Consider the following 17563-nt stretch of genomic DNA (forward strand, 5'->3'; position numbering starts at 1 on the left):
CTCTCTTGGTTCCCGGTAAATGTCATCTCTCTTGGGTTTTAATCCAACTTAGAGTGAACCTTGCTCTGATACCAATTGTTAGAATCAAGAGCGCACTAAGAGGATTAAAGCCGATTCAGTAAGAATGATTTCAACTAAATCCTTTTCGGAAGAACTTTGGACTTTAAACCTTTCAGGAAAGAGCAAGAGAAGACTAAGATGATTTGCAACAATGCAAATCACATAAATGCAAAACGTCGATTTCGTAAAGCTTTCATACGAGTAAAGCCGATCTCGGAAGATGTTTACGTTAAAGCAAATGTGGACGTATTTAAAGCACAGTAAGGAGGAGAGGTAGTTTGCTGTAAAGGAAATATGCTCAAAGTAAACGCAAACCGAGATTTAGAGTGGTTCGATCAATCTTGACCTACATCTACTTTTGGCTTCCTCCTCTGACGAGATCATCGGCATCCACTAGAGGCCTTCCTTCAATAGGCGAAGGCAAACCACCTTTTTATAACTTTTCTCCTTTTGACAAGCTTAGGAGACAACCTTTACAAGTTTCACTCCTCTCTTGAATGATCTCAACACTTAGAAGAAAGAAGGAGGAGAACTCTAGCTTTTACAACAATTTAAGGCCTCAAAGACTCAAGATTAAAGTAAAGTTTCGGTGCCCTTCCATGCAGGAAAGGGTGGGGTTTATATAGACCCTAATGAGTTTGAAAATGGAGCCTAAAAGTGTCCATTCCCAGATTTTCGAGGTCCTGGCGGTACCACCGCTATAACTAGGCGGTACTATTGCTTGTCATCTATCACTGAGCGATACCATCGCTCAGTCTGGGTGGTACTACCGCCTAACAGTGCTCTAAGACCGAGCTTAGGCGGTACCACCACCTGATAGGGGCGGTACTACCACCTAGAATTCTTAAGAGACCGAGTTTCCTAGGCGGTACCACCACCTGATAGGGGCGGTACTACCACCTAGAATTCTTGAGAGACCGAGTTTACTAGATTTGGAGCTTCCAAACCTATAAGTCTGGTATCAAATAGTGAAGTGCTAACACAAGACATCCTTGATATCCTAAGTCTAAGGACCAGATACACTACTAGGGCTATAGAATCGTTGTCTGACAATAAGGCATCATCAACCATCTAGCATTTCGTAAGCGGATCAATCAGTTAACTAATTCTCCAATGAGCACCTGTACTGTATCCCTAATGTCCTTACACGAGCAGCTATGAGACCAGCTGCATCCATCATATGGACAGGTATATAGCACACCAGTCAGTCTGGTTATCTCGATGTCCCTCTCGAGCAACCTATGACCGGGATTATTTAGGGTCTGTGTTTAAAGGTAAATCGGTCTTATTATCGTGATCTCATCACGATCCAATTTCAATTGCACAGATCCATGGACATCATAATATATTCAAGTAACAGGCAATATAAAGTGATAAAATACTAAAATATAATAATAAACAAAAAGTCTGCGTGTCAAAGTCACATGTGACATTACTCACGTGATTGGCTTGTAGGGCACCTATGACTAGTAAAATGATTCTCCTTTTTATTAATGACAAAGGGAGAGAAATAATAAATGTTTGACATCATGAAATGATGAATGGTATCATGATCAAGATGTTAATTTTCATATCATGAATGCTATAGTATCATGCATGTTATGCCCAAAGTTATGTTGATTTATTTTTGGTATCATGCATGAAGTGAAGATGAAATGTAATGTCTTGAAATTGTATATATCACATTTTGATAATTTGAAACTATAAATGATACACAACATATGAAATTTTGATATGATATATTGCATTCGATCGTAGAGATAGAAATTATTTCACTTGAATTCAAAGGTCATGATTCCTTTTGAATTCATGGTAGGGGGAGTTAAGGTTAACTCCATCATCAATTGGTTGCCATCGTCAAAAAGGGAGAGATCATTCAAACTCATATTTTGATGATAAAATCAATTGATAAATTAATGATCTAATCCATGTGTTGAGATTGTAAAGAATTAAACAAAGAAGATAGAAAGATAGAAATTGTAGAAGAAACTATGAAATGTATGAAATGTAATTGCCCTGGTTCATTTAGATAGTGAGCTCTTGATAACTATTTATACACATTCAGCAGGGATGATTTTTCTTAACTGCTCAGAGATTTCCTCAATTGCTTAGAGATTTCCTCAATTGCCTTGAGGAAATCTTATCTGCTTATCATGCCCCCGCAAGATTGAGCTTCCATCAAGGATGCCGATCTTGGACCGATGAGATAAAAATAGTTTACGGGCGAGAGGCTTTGTGAGTGAGCATGCTAGTTGATCAGCCGTATGTACGTGAGAAACACGGAGTTGATATTTGACAACTTGATCTCACACAAAGTGAAAGTCGATGGCAATATGTTTCATACGGGAATGGAACACTGGATTGGCACATAAGTAGGTAGCTCCAATATTATCACAATATATTGTAGGAATGACTATGGAGTTGACATTGAGTTCCTTGAGTAGATTTGTGACCCATTTGAGTTCAGCAGCGGTAGTGGTGATGGCATGGTATTCAGCTTCAGTTGTAGATCGTGCAACCGTCTTTTGTTTTTTAGAACTCCAACTGATTGGAGTAGTTCTAAGGAAGATAATGTACCCTAACATAGATGTTCTATCATCAAAGTTCCCTACCCAATCAGCATCAACAAAGGCATGGAGATGGAGTGAAGCATTTTTGCGAAGAAAAATACCATGATTAAGAGTCCCTTTAAGATACTGCAAAATTCGTTTGACCGTAGACCAATGCATAGTAGATGGTTGATGCATGAATTGCGATAATTTATTAACGGCAAATGAGATATCTGGACAGGTGAGAGCCAAGTACTGTAAGGAGCCAAGGACTTGTTGATATTGAGTCGAATCTATAGTAGGGCTTCCATCACATAATTTAAGTGATTCACTGGTAGAGAGAGGAGTTGTAACCTCTTTCGCATCCTGCATGTTTGTCTTTAATAATAAATATTAAATATACTTTCTTTGTGATAGGAAAAGACTTGAAGATGTAAATGTTGCTTCCACTCCTAGAACGTAGTTTAAAGTTCCTAGATCTTTGAAGGAGAATCGATCGGCCAAGTGCTTTAGAAATGCCTGAGTCTTCAAAGGATCATTGTCTGTGACAATAATATCATCCACATATACTAAAAGATATATTATGCTTCCATTGTGCTGGTAAATGAATAACGAGGTATCAGACTTGGAATTGATGAAGCAAATTAAGGTCAAAAACGAGCCAAGCTCAGTATACCAAGCCCTTGTAGCTTGACGAAGTCCATAAATAGCTTTTTGAAGTTTATAGACATACCTCGGATATTGAGGATGAATAAAACCAGGAGGTTGCTGCATAAAGACATCTTTAGTAAGTGACCCTTGTAAAAAGGCATTGTTAACATCCAATTATCGTATATGCCAGCCCTTTGAGATGGCCAAACTCAAGATAAGACAGATTATTGTGGGTTTAACAATGGGACTAAATATCTCTGTGAAGTCGATACTAGGTCGTTGATGAAACCCTTTGGTGACTAGACGTGCTTTATATCTGGCAACGGATTCGTTTGGGTTCCGCTTAATTCAAAAGACCCATTTACACCCGATGATATTTTGTATATGATGAAAGGGTACTAAGGTCCATGTAGAGTTATGGAGGAGAGCATCGTCTTCGTCACACATGGCTTTACGCCAATGAGAAGATTTTTGAGCTTGAGTGATTGTAGTGGGTTCACTGGCCTTAGTGGAGGAATTTGTTATAGCATATAAGTCAAAGACTTGACGTGATTTGAAAATACCACTTTTGGAGCGTGTTGTCATTGGATGTCTAGGGGGGATGGAAGTGGTAGATTGTGTTGGTGGTATAGCCAAGGCTGAGTCATTGTCATGGACCGGGCCAACCGTCGGTATGACAATGTCACTAGGTCTAGGATAATGTAAAGCCAGTGGCAATGTTGCCGAGGGTATTACTTCATTAATAGGGGAAACTTGTGAGGAAGGGAGTAGAGAAATAGAGAGAGTGAGAAGCTGTTGAACTAGAGTAATAGTAGTATGCGGATCTTGAGGGAAAGGATTTGACGGTGTCATAGGAGGTTCGTGTGATGAGATCAGAGGGATATTCCAGTGATGTATGTTTATCAGAGTAGCCTGCATAGTAGGATTGTTTTGAAAAGGAAAGACAGACTCCTCAAAATTAACATGACGTGATATAAAGACTTTTTTAGTTTGGGGTTCATAGCATTGAAAAGCATTATGTTCAAGAGAGTAGCCTATAAAAGTGCAAGGCTTAGATCGTGGTGTTAGCTTATGTGAGGCATAGGGACGGAGAAAGGATAATATAAACAGTCAAAAACTTTGAGTTTATAAAGGTTTGGAAGCTTGTGGAATAATTTTTCAAATGGTGACTGGTATTGTAAGACCGGAGTGAGCATACGATTAATGAGATAAACTGCAGTTTGAAAAGCTACTGACCAAAAAGGTGGTGGCATGGATGCTTGATGTAGAAGGGAGAGACCAGTTTCAATGATATGCCGATGTTTGTGTTCAGCAGAGCCAACCAATTGGGGAGTATATGGGGGTGACTTGAGGTGTTGTATACCACAAGCGGAGAGATAAGATGTGAGGCTTGATATTCGCCTCTGCCATCAGAGTAAACTGTTTTAATGGAAGATTGAAAAAAATTCTCGACCAACTTTCGGAAGTTAGTAAATACTGTGGAAACATCAAACTTATGGTGGAGAGGATATAACCATGTGTACTTAGTAAAATAGTCTATAAAAATGACATAAAAGCGAAACTTATCAAAAGAAGGAATTGGGGCAGGGCCCCACACGTCAGTATAAATGATTTTAAATGGTTTAGAGCAAGAAATGGAGGTTGTCCGAAAAGACAGTTTATGACTTTTATTGCAAAGACAAGCATCACAATGTTGATAGTGCTATTGATTTTCAAGGTAGGAAGAGAATAACGAGAAAGTAATTTTTGCTAGATAAAAAGGGCGGGATGACCAAGACGACGATGCCATACATCAATCGGAGCTACAACTAAAGAGTGAGCAGTAGGAAGGGTAATTTACGAAGCGGATGGCCACTCATAAATATTATCTTTGTTCTAGCCCTAGACCAAAGATGCCCCCATGCTCAAATCCTTGATAAGAAAAAAGTTAGGAAAGAATTCAATGGAGGTATTATTTTGTTTACAGAATTGAGAAACGGAAATGAGGTTTCTTTTAATGTTAGGTGCACACAGAACATCATCGAGTGTAAAAGTTATGGTAAGTAAACTAAGCATTGAGGAACTAAAATGAGTAATAGGAATTCCTTTTAGGAATTCCTTTACCGTCACCGATGATGATATCTTCATTTCCGTCATAGTTGTTGTGGATGGACAAGTTTTGAAGATCAAAGGTGATGTGATGAGAGGCGCCCGAGTCCACAATCCAATTAGGTTGGGTAGGAGTTGGAGTAGCCATGAAATTCGCCTGAGGCCACTATAATGGAGTAGGGAGTCTGGGGCGAGACCGACAGACTTTCGTAGAGTATCTGACTTTATCACATAGTTGGCAAACGACTCATTAGTGCCTTGTGAAGTCAAGATGCCACAGCTGAGGATTATGAAAGTTACCACCTTGATATGGATAAGGGGGGTTTGGTCTGGGCCCCATAGGGCTAGGAGGCAGCTTATTCAAACCATTATTGACGTGCTTATTGTACTAGTTGCCTTTCTCTTGAATTTTTTATTGACCTGAGCTGTAATAGGTGGTTTGGGCAACCTATCATCACGCTTCAAGTACGTCTTATAATCGATCAACTTATCATAGAGTTCTTCGAATGATATTGGAGAGTCGCATGTCCGAAATGCTACTATCAGTCCTTTGTACTCGCCTCTTAGGCCATTGAGGGTATGGATTAGGACTTCTTCATCACTGAGAGAATGACCTATCAAAGCCAAGTCATCGATGATAACTTTGATATTTTGTAGATAATAAAAAATAGTACTTCCCTCTTGTTTCATTTTCATCATATTGGAGATAAGTTCAAGCATGCGAGTACATGAGCGATTTGCCAAAGTTGTTTGTAACTTGCACCATGCTTCTGCAGCAATCGTACATGAGGATATCAGCGAGGCAACGGATCCAGCAACGGAGGCTTAAATAGCTTGGAGGATGAGGCGATCTTGATATAACCATAGTTTGTGGGCTGGATTTGGCACTGGACTGGGTTCGCCTGGGTTGTTGACCATTTCAGATGGATACTAGAGAGAGCCATCAACGTAACCTAGGAGATCATAGCCAAATAGAAGATTAGAAAGTTGTGCCCGCTAAGATGCATAGTTGCCGCCTTTAGATAATTTGAAGGGAATGAGTGATGCAGCATTGATGGTGATAAGACTTTGAGAAGTGCTCAGAGTCCCTTCAGAAATAAGGACAGGAATATCGGAAGAGGAAAATGAAGACATCCCAGATATTTTGTGGCGGTTTAAGTGATCTTTACAGAAGATATAAAGATATAGGAGGGAGGGAGGAGGAGAAAAACAGATCGATGCACTGCAGAGGAGGCTGCAGCGATGAACTGTAGAGGAGGCTGCAGTGATGCACTACAAAGGAGGTTGCAGTGCGATGCACTGCAAAGGAGGTTGCAGTGCGATATGAGCGAGAAATCTGCAGTGATTAGGTGAAAAAAAAACCTACAGCAATTAGATGGAAAAAATCTACAGCGATTTAGGTGGAAAAATCTGCAGCTGTTGAAGCTTGTAGTGGCAGTAAAGATTGCTACGGCAGAGGGAAGCGGCCGCAGATAGAAGCTGTAAAAATTACAATCGTTCCTGCTACCACAGGAAGGCAATGATGGCTGTGGCAGGAGGTGACTACTTAGTTGCTTTGGATTAATGTTGTCGAGGTGCGGCGAGGTAGAGGAAATGACCGGCAGCTGCCAGCTCAGGTAGGAGAACACTGCGAAATAGGGTAAGTGTTAGGATCAAGAGCACTAAGAGGGGGGGGGGGGGGGGTGAATTAGTGCAGCGGAAAACTTTCGATGATTTAAAATGACGTTCGTATGATAAAAACAATTTCAGTAAGAAAGTCGATTCTGAAATCACTTTAAATTGTGATCAAGCGAGATGCAGTTAAAGTAAAGATATGGAGGCAGTTTGCAGTTAAGATATAGAACATAATGTAATTACAAATCGAAATATGACGATCGTATGACAAAAGCGATTTCGGTATGAAAGCCGATTCAGAAATTGCTTTAACTTAGATTAGGCGAAGTACAGTTAAAGTAAAGCTATAGAGGCAGTTTGCAATTAAGATAGAAAATAGAAAGTAAATGCAAACTGAGATTTAGAGTGGTTTGGTCAATCTTGACCTACATCCACTTTTGGCTTCCTCCACTGATGAGGTCATCGACGTCCACTAGAGGCCTTCTTTCAATAGGCGAAGGCCAACCATCCTTTTACAGTTTCACTCCTTTTGACGAGCTTAGGAGACAACCCTTACAGAATTTTCTCTCCTCTCTTGAAAGATCAAAACTTGGAAGAAAAGAGGGAGGAGAACTTCTAGTCTTCACAACACTTTTGAGCACTAAAAATCACAGAGTAAGATTAGATTTTCGGTGCCCTTTTATGCAGGTAAGGGTGGAGTATATATAGGCCCCAAACTGGTTTAAATTTGGAGCTCAAGAATGTCATCTCCTGGATTTCCGAGGTCCTGGTGGTACTATCGCTAGACTGGGCGGTACGACTGCCTGACAGAGCTCGGAGACCGAGCTCTAGCGGTGCCATCGCCTGATTGGGGCGGTTCCACTGCCCAGTCTTGCTCAGAGACTGAGCCCAAGCGGTGCCACCGCTTGACTGGGGCGGTTCCACCGCCTAGTTTTCCTGGGAGACTGAGCTCCTGGGCGGTGCAACCGCCGACCCATGCGGTGCCACCACCGGCTAGGAAATCTGGGTCCGAATAGGCTGATCCATTCGGCCTAATTTGGGTCTGTCAAGGGCCCAATTGCCCCTAGATTAAGTTAATGGGATCACCTCCCATTTCTAGCTTAATCTATATGCTAACTATGATATTTCTTAAGACATTTACTATAACTTGCTCCGGTGCGTCAATCGCTTCTTCCGGCGAACTTCCGACGAACGTCCGACGAACCCTCGGCGATGCTCCGGCGGATTTCCAACAAATCTCCTGGACTTGCGACGATCAACTTGGTGAGTTCCGACGAGCTTCTTTGGCAAACTCCTAGACTTCTCGGATTTGTTCCCGTAGAACCTCCGATGACCGTCCGGACTTCTATTGAACTCTCGAACCCCCAACGTGATCATGGTCTTGACTCTAGTGCAACTCCTGCTACATGTCTTACTGCCATCATAGTTAATCCTGTACACTTATCTCAACATATGGATTAGATAACAAATGACAATTGACTTCATCATCAAAATCCGAGATTCAACAATCTCCCCCATTTAGATGATGACAATCAATTGATAACAGAGTTAACCTTAACTCCCCTTATCTATATGCCATACTTGAGATAAGTCATTCTTGAATTTAAAGCCTTTGAATTCAAGAGATATATTGATAAGTTTAGATCATTTAACCTTATCAATACTCCCATCATGATTCCTATCATGATGTATTTCTCTGAAAATGATGTCAAGGCTTGACATCCATTTTTAGGTTCTACATTTCAAATGTGAAAGATAGCAATTATAGCAATTCATCATATGGCAAGATATCAATATGTATAATTACGATGTAAGTTCTTGATATCTTAACATAATGTAAATATTTCAAGTGTTTAGCAATCATAGCATTTCATCACTTGACAAGATATCAATTTGTAGAATTGCGATGTAAGCTCTAGATATCATAACATAGTGCAAATATGGTAATAACATAGTGCAAATATGGCATAGTGCAAATATGGCAATCATAGCAATTCTATCACCAATTTATCATATATTTCGATGCAAGCTTTTGATATCTCAATATAATTCAAATTTAAGTATGGCACTCATAGCACCAATTCATATATTTCTCATTCAAATTGGCACTCATAGTATCAATTTATATATTTCTCTCCCTTTGTCATCAACAACAAGGAGAACGATATAGACAAATTTTAACTAGGTTTATGTCATTTTTCAACAATGAGTGATAGGATACCAATTATACAAACATCTCAAGGAAAATATGACATGGAGGTAACTTTCATTACTTCTTCCTATTTTTTTGTTATTATCTTTTTGCATAAAGGAGGAAAGTCATTTGTGAGCTTACTCGAATGAAGTTCAAATTGATAAGATATTAAAGCATGCTTCATTTTTATAAGGATCAAGATATGTGTGTGAATCAAATCCTTGCACGTAAAACTATTTCTCAAAAGATATAAGAAGGAATCATCAAATCCATTTCTCGAAAGATATTTTTCACATGATAAGTCTATGAGAGATGCATTTGCTAGTTGATTCCATATGTCAAAAATCAATAATGTGAATCAAATTCGATATGACATATGTTTATTAAGTCCGGAAGAGAATAATGTATCGATAAAATCTGATTGTTAGGATCAAGAAGGTCCGAAAATGAAATTTAACACTTTCATTCATTCGGATAAGGTTTTGCTATAGATTTTCAAATTCAATCATAAAGATAAAACATGCTTATTATCATGAAAATTTTTGTATCCAAAACACATAATTTCCAACATGTAATTAAGGCATGTAATTGTGTAAAATCATCATGGCAATTAAGTGATTTGATCATTAAATCAAAAAAGTCCGAAAAATAATCTTAACAAGTTCATGCATTCAGACATATTAATATTCTCAATTCTCTTCTAATGAAATCAAATTGTTCTTCACTTAGAGGTTTTATAAAAATATCAGTTAGTTGATGCTTGTATCAATGAACTCTATGATTACATCATGATTAGTGACATGATCTCGTATAAAGTGATGTCTAATATCAATATGTTTTGTTCTTGGGTGTTGAATGAGATTCTTTGTTAAACATATTGCACTTGTGTTATCATATTTAATGGGAATATTTTTAAGATGGACTTTATAATCTTCTAAGGTATTTTTCATCCATACAACTTGTACACAACATGCACTAACTGCAATATACTCAGCTTCAGTTGTTGATAGTGCAACCGAGTTTTATTTCTTAAATGACTAGGAAATAAGGGAATGTCCGAAAAATTGACATGTTCCTGATGTGCTTTTTCTATCTAGTCTACACCCAGCAAAATCCGCATCAGCAAAAGTAATTAACTCAAAATTCTCAGTTTTTTGATACCATAATCTTAGATTTGTGGTACCTTTAAGATATCTAAGTATTCTTTTAACCGCTTTGAGATGAGATATCTTAGGGTTCAATTGAAACCTAGCACAGAGTCCCACACTGAACATGATATCTGGTCTAGTTGTAGTAAGGTAAAGTAAACTTCCTATCATACCCCTATAAGTTTTTTGATCGAAGCTTTCTCCGCTTTCATCAACTTCTAACTTAGTGGAGGTGCTCATAGGAGTGTTAATAGCTTTTGAGCTATCCATATTAAATCTTTTCAGCAGATCTAAAGTATATTTAGTTTGACTAATAAAGACATCGTTGCTTAGTTGCTTAATTTGTAAGCTTAAGAAAAAGGTTAATTCTCCCATCAAACTCATTTTAAATTCGAGACTCATGGTTTTAGCAAAAGATGCACAAAGAGATTCATTCATAGAAACGAAGATAATATTATCAACATAAATATGAACAATGAGAAAATTATTTTCAAAATTCTTGATAAACAATGTAGTATCGACCTTGTATTTTGTGAAATTATTTTCAATAAGAAAAGTACCAAGTCTCTCATACCAAGCCTTTGGGGCTTGTTTTAAACCATAGAGAGCTTTAGTTAATTTAAATACATGATTAGGGAGGCTATTATTTTCAAATCCGGGAGGTTGTACAACATAAACTTCTTCAGAAATAAAGCCATTAAGAAAAGCATTTTTAACATCCATTTGAAACAACTTAAAATTATTATTACTAGCATAGGCAAGGAGCATCCTTATGGCTTCTAATCTAGCCACAGGAGCGAAGGTTTCTTCTTAATCGATACCTTCTTCTTGGTTGAAACTTTTGGCCACTAATCTAGCCTTGTTTCTAACCACGATACCATATTCATCTTACTTGTTTCTAAAGACCCATTTAGTATCAATAAATAAATGGTCATTTAGCCTAGGAACAAGCTTCCACACCTCATTTCTCTCAAATTGATTTAACTCATATTGCATTGCGATAATCCATGAAGTATCTTTAATGGCTTCGTCAATACATTTAGGTTCAATTTGGGAGAGAAAAGCAGCATTGACACAAAAATTTTTAAGAGAACATGTTTGAACCCCCTTAGATGTGTCTCCTAGAATTAGCTCTTTAGGATGAGCATCTACATACTTCCAATCTTTGGGTAAGGATGTTTCGGAAGTGAATGCATCCAAGTTGCTAGTTGGAGAAGGGGTTTTATTTAAATTCAAAGAATCAAAATTAACATCCTTATCAAAATCATTTTTCTTGATTTCGAAAATCTCATTGAAAACAATATAAATGGATTCTTCTATAATTAAAGTTCTTTTATTGAAGATACGAAAGGCTTTAGAAACCGAAGAATAACCAAGAAAAATTCCTTCATCGGATTTAGCATCAAATTTTCCGAAGGCATTTTTTTCATTCAACATAAAACACTTACACCCAAAAACTTTAAAATATGAAACATTGGGTTTTTTATTGTTCCACAACTCATAGGGAGTTTTGGTGAGTAAGGGTCTTACTAGAACTCAATTCAATATATAGCATGCAGTGTTTACGGCTTCAGCCCAAAAATATTTGGGTAGGCTATGTTCATTCAACATGGTTCTTGCCATTTCTTGTAAATTTCTATTCTTTCTTTCTACTACTCTATTTTTTTGAGGATTTCTTGGAGTAGAGAAGTTGTGGTTGTATCCATTAGATTTACAAAATTCTTGGAAATCACGGTTTTGAAATCCACCACCGTGATCACTTCGAATTGATGAAATCATTAAACCTTTTTTCATTTTGAATAAGTTTACAAAACTTGGTGAAATATCTAAAGCATTCATTTTTGTGTTTCAAGAAATAAGTCCATGTGTATCTACTATAGTCATCTACAATGACGAAGGTGTATTTGCTACCTCCTAGGCTTGATGTAGAGATTGGTCCGAAAAAGTCCATAGGATCAATTGTAAGGGCCTAGAGGTGCTTATTTGATTCTTAGATTTGAAACTACCCTTAATTTGTTTTCCTAATTGACAAGCATCACACACATTATCTTTAATGAACTTGATATGAGGAATTCCTCATACAAGTTCTTTGGATGATATTTGGGATTAGTTTCATGCTAGCATGACCTAATCTCCTATGCCAAAGCCAAGCATCCTCATTCAAAACCGAGAAACACATTTCAGTGCAAAGATCATTGATATCAATGGTGTATACGTTATTCTATTTTAATGTAATCATAGATGTGTTTTTGTGTGGTTTTTCAATGATGCAAGCATTAGATTCAAATTTGACGATATATCCTTTATCACATAATTGACTAATACTCAAGAGGTTATGTTTTAAACCATCAACTAACAAAACATCTTCAATAAAGAAGTTGGATTTGTTACCTATGGTTCCTTTGCCAATGATTTTACCCTTGTTGTTGTCTCCGAAGGTGACATAGCCTTCGTCTATGCTAGTTAGCTTAGAGAATTGAGATGGATCTCCGATCATATGCCTTGAGCATCCACTATCAAGGTACCATCTCTTGCTCCTAGCTTGCGATGGTGTATGTCTCTACAAGAAAGGATAATTTTTAGGTACCCATTTACTTTTGGATGCCTCAAAAACTGATCTACATTGTTTATTATATTGCATAGAGTTTATCATGGTTCCTTTAGGAACCCAAATCAGTTTGTTCAGGCTAATTTTCTTGAATGGACAATGATATGTTTTATGTCCATATTTGTAACAAAAGTTGCATTTGCTTTGGTGCCGAACATGTAAGATATGGCCTTTTATGAAGGTGGTTGGATTTTGGTGAGGACTTCTCACAAATCTGATTCCACTTCTTTTGGGAACGTGACCCTTATTTGTGAGAATTATGTTCAAAGACTTACTACCAACCTCGAATTTCTTCAAGGCGTCCTTAAGTAGTAAATTCTCCTTTTGGAGAGTTTCTAGATCATGGCATTTTTCACATTGAGCTAAACTATCATGATATTCAGTTTTTAATTTATCAAAATTGCTAACAAGACTATAATGCTTATTTTTCTGTAATTTATATTTTCTACTGATTATTTTACATTCATCAAATAAGTCATGGAAAGCATTTAATAATTCATCAAATGATAAATCTGTATCAATTAAATTTGTTACCTCCTCTCCGGGCCATTAGGGCATAATGAGCAACTTGCTCGGTGTTGGACTCCTCTTCTTCGAACGCACTTGAGTCATCCCACGTTGCTTTGAGCGTCTTCTTCTTTGATGTTCTCTTCTTGGCTTGGGGATAATCACTTTTGTAGTGTCCCGGCTTTTTGCACTCGTAGCAAATGACTTGGTCCTTTTTGGGTTCAAATTTATTTTTTGTGTCATTTTTAAACTTGTTTCTCTTAATGATTTTTTTGAATTTCCTTGTTAGAAGTGCCAAGTCATCGTCACAGTCCTCATCACTTAGGTTTTCTCTTAAGTGGTCATCTAAAGTTCTAAGTGTCATATCCTTCCTATTCTTTGGAAGGATGTCTTCTTGCTCTTCATGAGCCTTGCACGTCATTTCATAGGTCATTAATGACCCAATTAGTTTTTCAAAAGGGAAGTTATTTAAGTCTTTAGCCTCTTGAATAGCAGTGACTTTAGGGTCCCGACTCTTGGGAAGGGATCTTAGAATCTTATTTACGAGCTAAAAATCCGAAAAACTTTTGCTGAGTCCTTTTAGACCATTGACGACATATGTGAAACGGGTGTACATATCGCCAATAGTCTCGCTTGGTTTCATTCAGAAAAGTTCAAAAGAATGTATCAAAAGATTGATTTTTGACTCTTTCACTCTACTTGTGCCTTCGTGGGTCACTTCGAGTGTATACCAAATATCAAACGCAGTTTCACAAACCGAAACACGATTGAACATATTTTTATCAAACGCACAAAATAAGGCATTCATAGCCTTTGCATTAAGAGCGAAAGTCTTCTTTTCCAACTCATTCCAATCGATCATTGGAAGAGAAGACTTCAAAAATCCATTTTCAACAAGATTCCAAAGTTTAAAATCCATTGAAATAAGGAAGATCCTCATTCGGGTCTTCCAATAGGTGTAGTCCGTCCCATTGAACATGGGCGGACATGTAATAGAGTGCCCCTCTTAGATTCTGACATATGTCATCTCTCTTGGGTTTTAATCCATTTGAGAGTTAACCCCGCTCTAATACCAGTTGTTAGGATCAAGAGCATAAAGAGGGAGGGGGGGGAGTGTGAATTAGTGCAACAGAAAACTTTTGACGATTTAAAATGATGTTTGTACGATAAAAACAATTTCGATAAGAAAGTCGATACATAAATCAATTTAACTTGTGATCAAGCGAGATGCAGTTAAAGTATAGATATAGAGGCAGTATGCAGTTAAGATAGAGAACATAATATAATTGCAAACCAAAATATGACGTTCGTACGATAAAAGTGATTTCAGTATGAAAGCCGATTCAGAAATTGCTTTAGCTTAGATTAGGCGAAGTGTAGTTAAAGTAAAGCTATGGAGGTAATTTGCAGTTAAGATAGAAAACAGAAAGTAAATGCAAACCAAGATTTAGAGTGGTTCGGTCAATCTTGACCTACATCCACTTTTGGCTTCCTCCACCGATGAGGTCACCGACGTCCACTAGAGGCCTTCCTTCAATAGGCGAAGGCCAACCATCGTTTTACAGTTTCACTCCTTTTGACGGGCTTAGGAGATAACTCTTACAAATTTTCTCTCCTCTCTTGAAAGATTAAAACTTGGAAGAAAAGAGGTAGGAGAACTTCTAGCCTTTACAACACTTTTGAGCTCTAAAAATCATAGAGTAAGATTAGATTTTCGGTGCCCTTTTATGTAGGAAAGGGTAGGGTATATATAGGCCCCAAACTGGTTTGAATTTGGAGCTCTAAATTGTCATCTCCTGGATTTCCGGGGTCCTGGCAGTACTACCGCTAGATTGGGCGGTATGACCACCTGATAGAGCTCCGAGACCGAGCTCTAGCGGTGCCACCGTCTGATTGGGGCAGTTCCACCGCCTAGTCTTGCTCGGAGACTGAGCCCAAGCGGTGCCACCGCCTGACTAGGGCGGTTCCACCGCCCAGTTTTCCTGGGAGACTAAGCTCCTGGGCAATGCCACCGCCGACCCAAACGGTGCCACCGCCGGCCAGGAAATCTGGGTCCGAATGGACTGATCCATTCGGCCTAATTTGGGTCTGTCAAGGGCCCAATTGCCTCCAGATTAAGTTAATGGGATCACCTCCCATTCCTTGCTTAATCTACATGCTAACTACGATATTTCTTAAGACATTTACTGCAACTTGCTCCGGTGCGTCAATCGCTTCTTCCGGCGAGCTTCCGGCAAACTTCCGGCGAACATCTATCGAACCCTCGGTGATGCTTCGGCGGACTTGCGACGATCCACTTAGTGAGTTCCGACGAGCTTCTTTGGCAAACTCCTGGACTTCTTAGATTTGTTCCCGCAGAACCTCCGACGACCGTCCGGACTTCCGTCGAACTCTCGAACCCCCAACATGATCATGGTCTTGACTCCGGCGCAACTCCTGCTGCATGTCTTACTGCCATCGTAGTTAATCCTGCACACTTATCTCAACATATGGATTAGATAACAAATGACAATTGACTTCATCATCAAAATCTGAGATTCAATAGTAAGCAACGTTAGCGTCGAGCACCTCGACGAGGTTGTGCGGTAAGGATGGCAGTAGTAGCACTTCTCGCTCGAGCAAGATGTGGGAACGAGGAGGAGAGGTTGCTGGCCGGGGAGTAGTTGCGAGGACAGCGGCCACCACGGTAGTGTAGGCGAGGTTCTTGTGAGGGTAGGAGGTGGCTGAGCAGTCTCCGACTCTAGAACAGGAAGCAGCGACACCGAAGGAGAGGTAAGCAGCAGCACTGCCCTTTCCAACTGAACAGAAAAGAGGAGTAGTAGAAGACTTCGGCAGAGCTGCCTACATCCGCAAGGAAGAAGGCTCTGATACCATGTAAAGAATTAAACGAAGAAGATAAAAAATAGAAATTGTAGAAGAAACTATGAAATGTAATTGGCCTGGTTCATTTATATAGTGAGCCCTTGATAGTTATTTATACACATTCAGTAGGGAGGATTTTTCTTAACTGTTTAGAGATTTCCTCAATTGCTTAGAGATTTCCTCAACTGCCTTGAGGAAATCTTATCTGCTTATCAGAGATCAGTATTGTAGGATTAACTATGATAATGAATAAGGTATAAAGCATATGTTGGGCCGGAGTCAAATATCTAATGATGCGTCAAAGTTTCATATTATGTGCCGGATGCTCACCGAGAGTTCATCGGGAGCTTGTCGAGAGTTCGTCAGGAGTTTGCTAAGAGTTCGTCGGGAATTTACCAAGAATTCATTGGGAGTTCGCCGAAAGCTTGCCGAGAGTTCACTGAAAGTTTGTCGAGATTTTGCCAAAAGAACAATTGACATACCGGACAAAGATTGCTTACTTAATGCCTTAATTATCATAGTTAGAACTTAGATTGAGTTAGGATTGGTAGGTAATACCACTAACTCAGTTATGGGCAATGTGGGCCTAAAATAGGGCTAAGTTGGGCGGATCGATGGCCCACTAGGCCACTTGGAGCCATGCTAGGTGATGGCACCGCCTAGAGATAGCGGTGGAACTACTTGAGGCTCAGCCTCTGAAGTGGTATGGGCAATGGTACCATCGACAGTTAATCCTGCCAAGCAATAGTACTGTCCTGTCAGGTGGTGGTACTGCTAGAGCCTAGTCTTTGAGGCTTTGTCAAGCGGTAGTACTGCTAGACTGAGCGGTGGTACTGTCTAGTGTTAGAGTGTCAAGCGATGGTACCGTTAATACCTTAGAAACCCGAAATGAGACGCTTTTTGGCTCCAATATTGAAGCCATTGGGGCTTATAAATACCTCACTCTTTTCTACATGAGATAGCAACAAAGTGTGAACAAAATCTTGAAATGTTGGAGTGTGAAAGTGTCCTCCTCTCTTTCTAAGTCTTGTGATCATTCAAGTGAGGTGTGAGGTTTGTAAGGGTTGCCTCCTAAATCCGAAAAGAAGAAAGTGTTGTAAGAACGTGGTTGGTCTTCGCCTATTGAAGGAAGACCATTAGTGGACGCCGATGACTTCAACGGAGGAGGGATCGGAAGTAGACATAGGTCACTACTATAAATCCGATGTGTTCTTTCCTTACTACTTACTTTCATTACTTATTTGCACTCTGCATTATTAATTTACTTCAAGTTGACATCTTC

This window comes from Musa acuminata, chromosome BXJ1-10, assembly GCF_036884655.1.
Source record: "Musa acuminata AAA Group cultivar baxijiao chromosome BXJ1-10, Cavendish_Baxijiao_AAA, whole genome shotgun sequence".
Taxonomy (NCBI): Eukaryota; Viridiplantae; Streptophyta; class Magnoliopsida; order Zingiberales; family Musaceae; genus Musa; species Musa acuminata.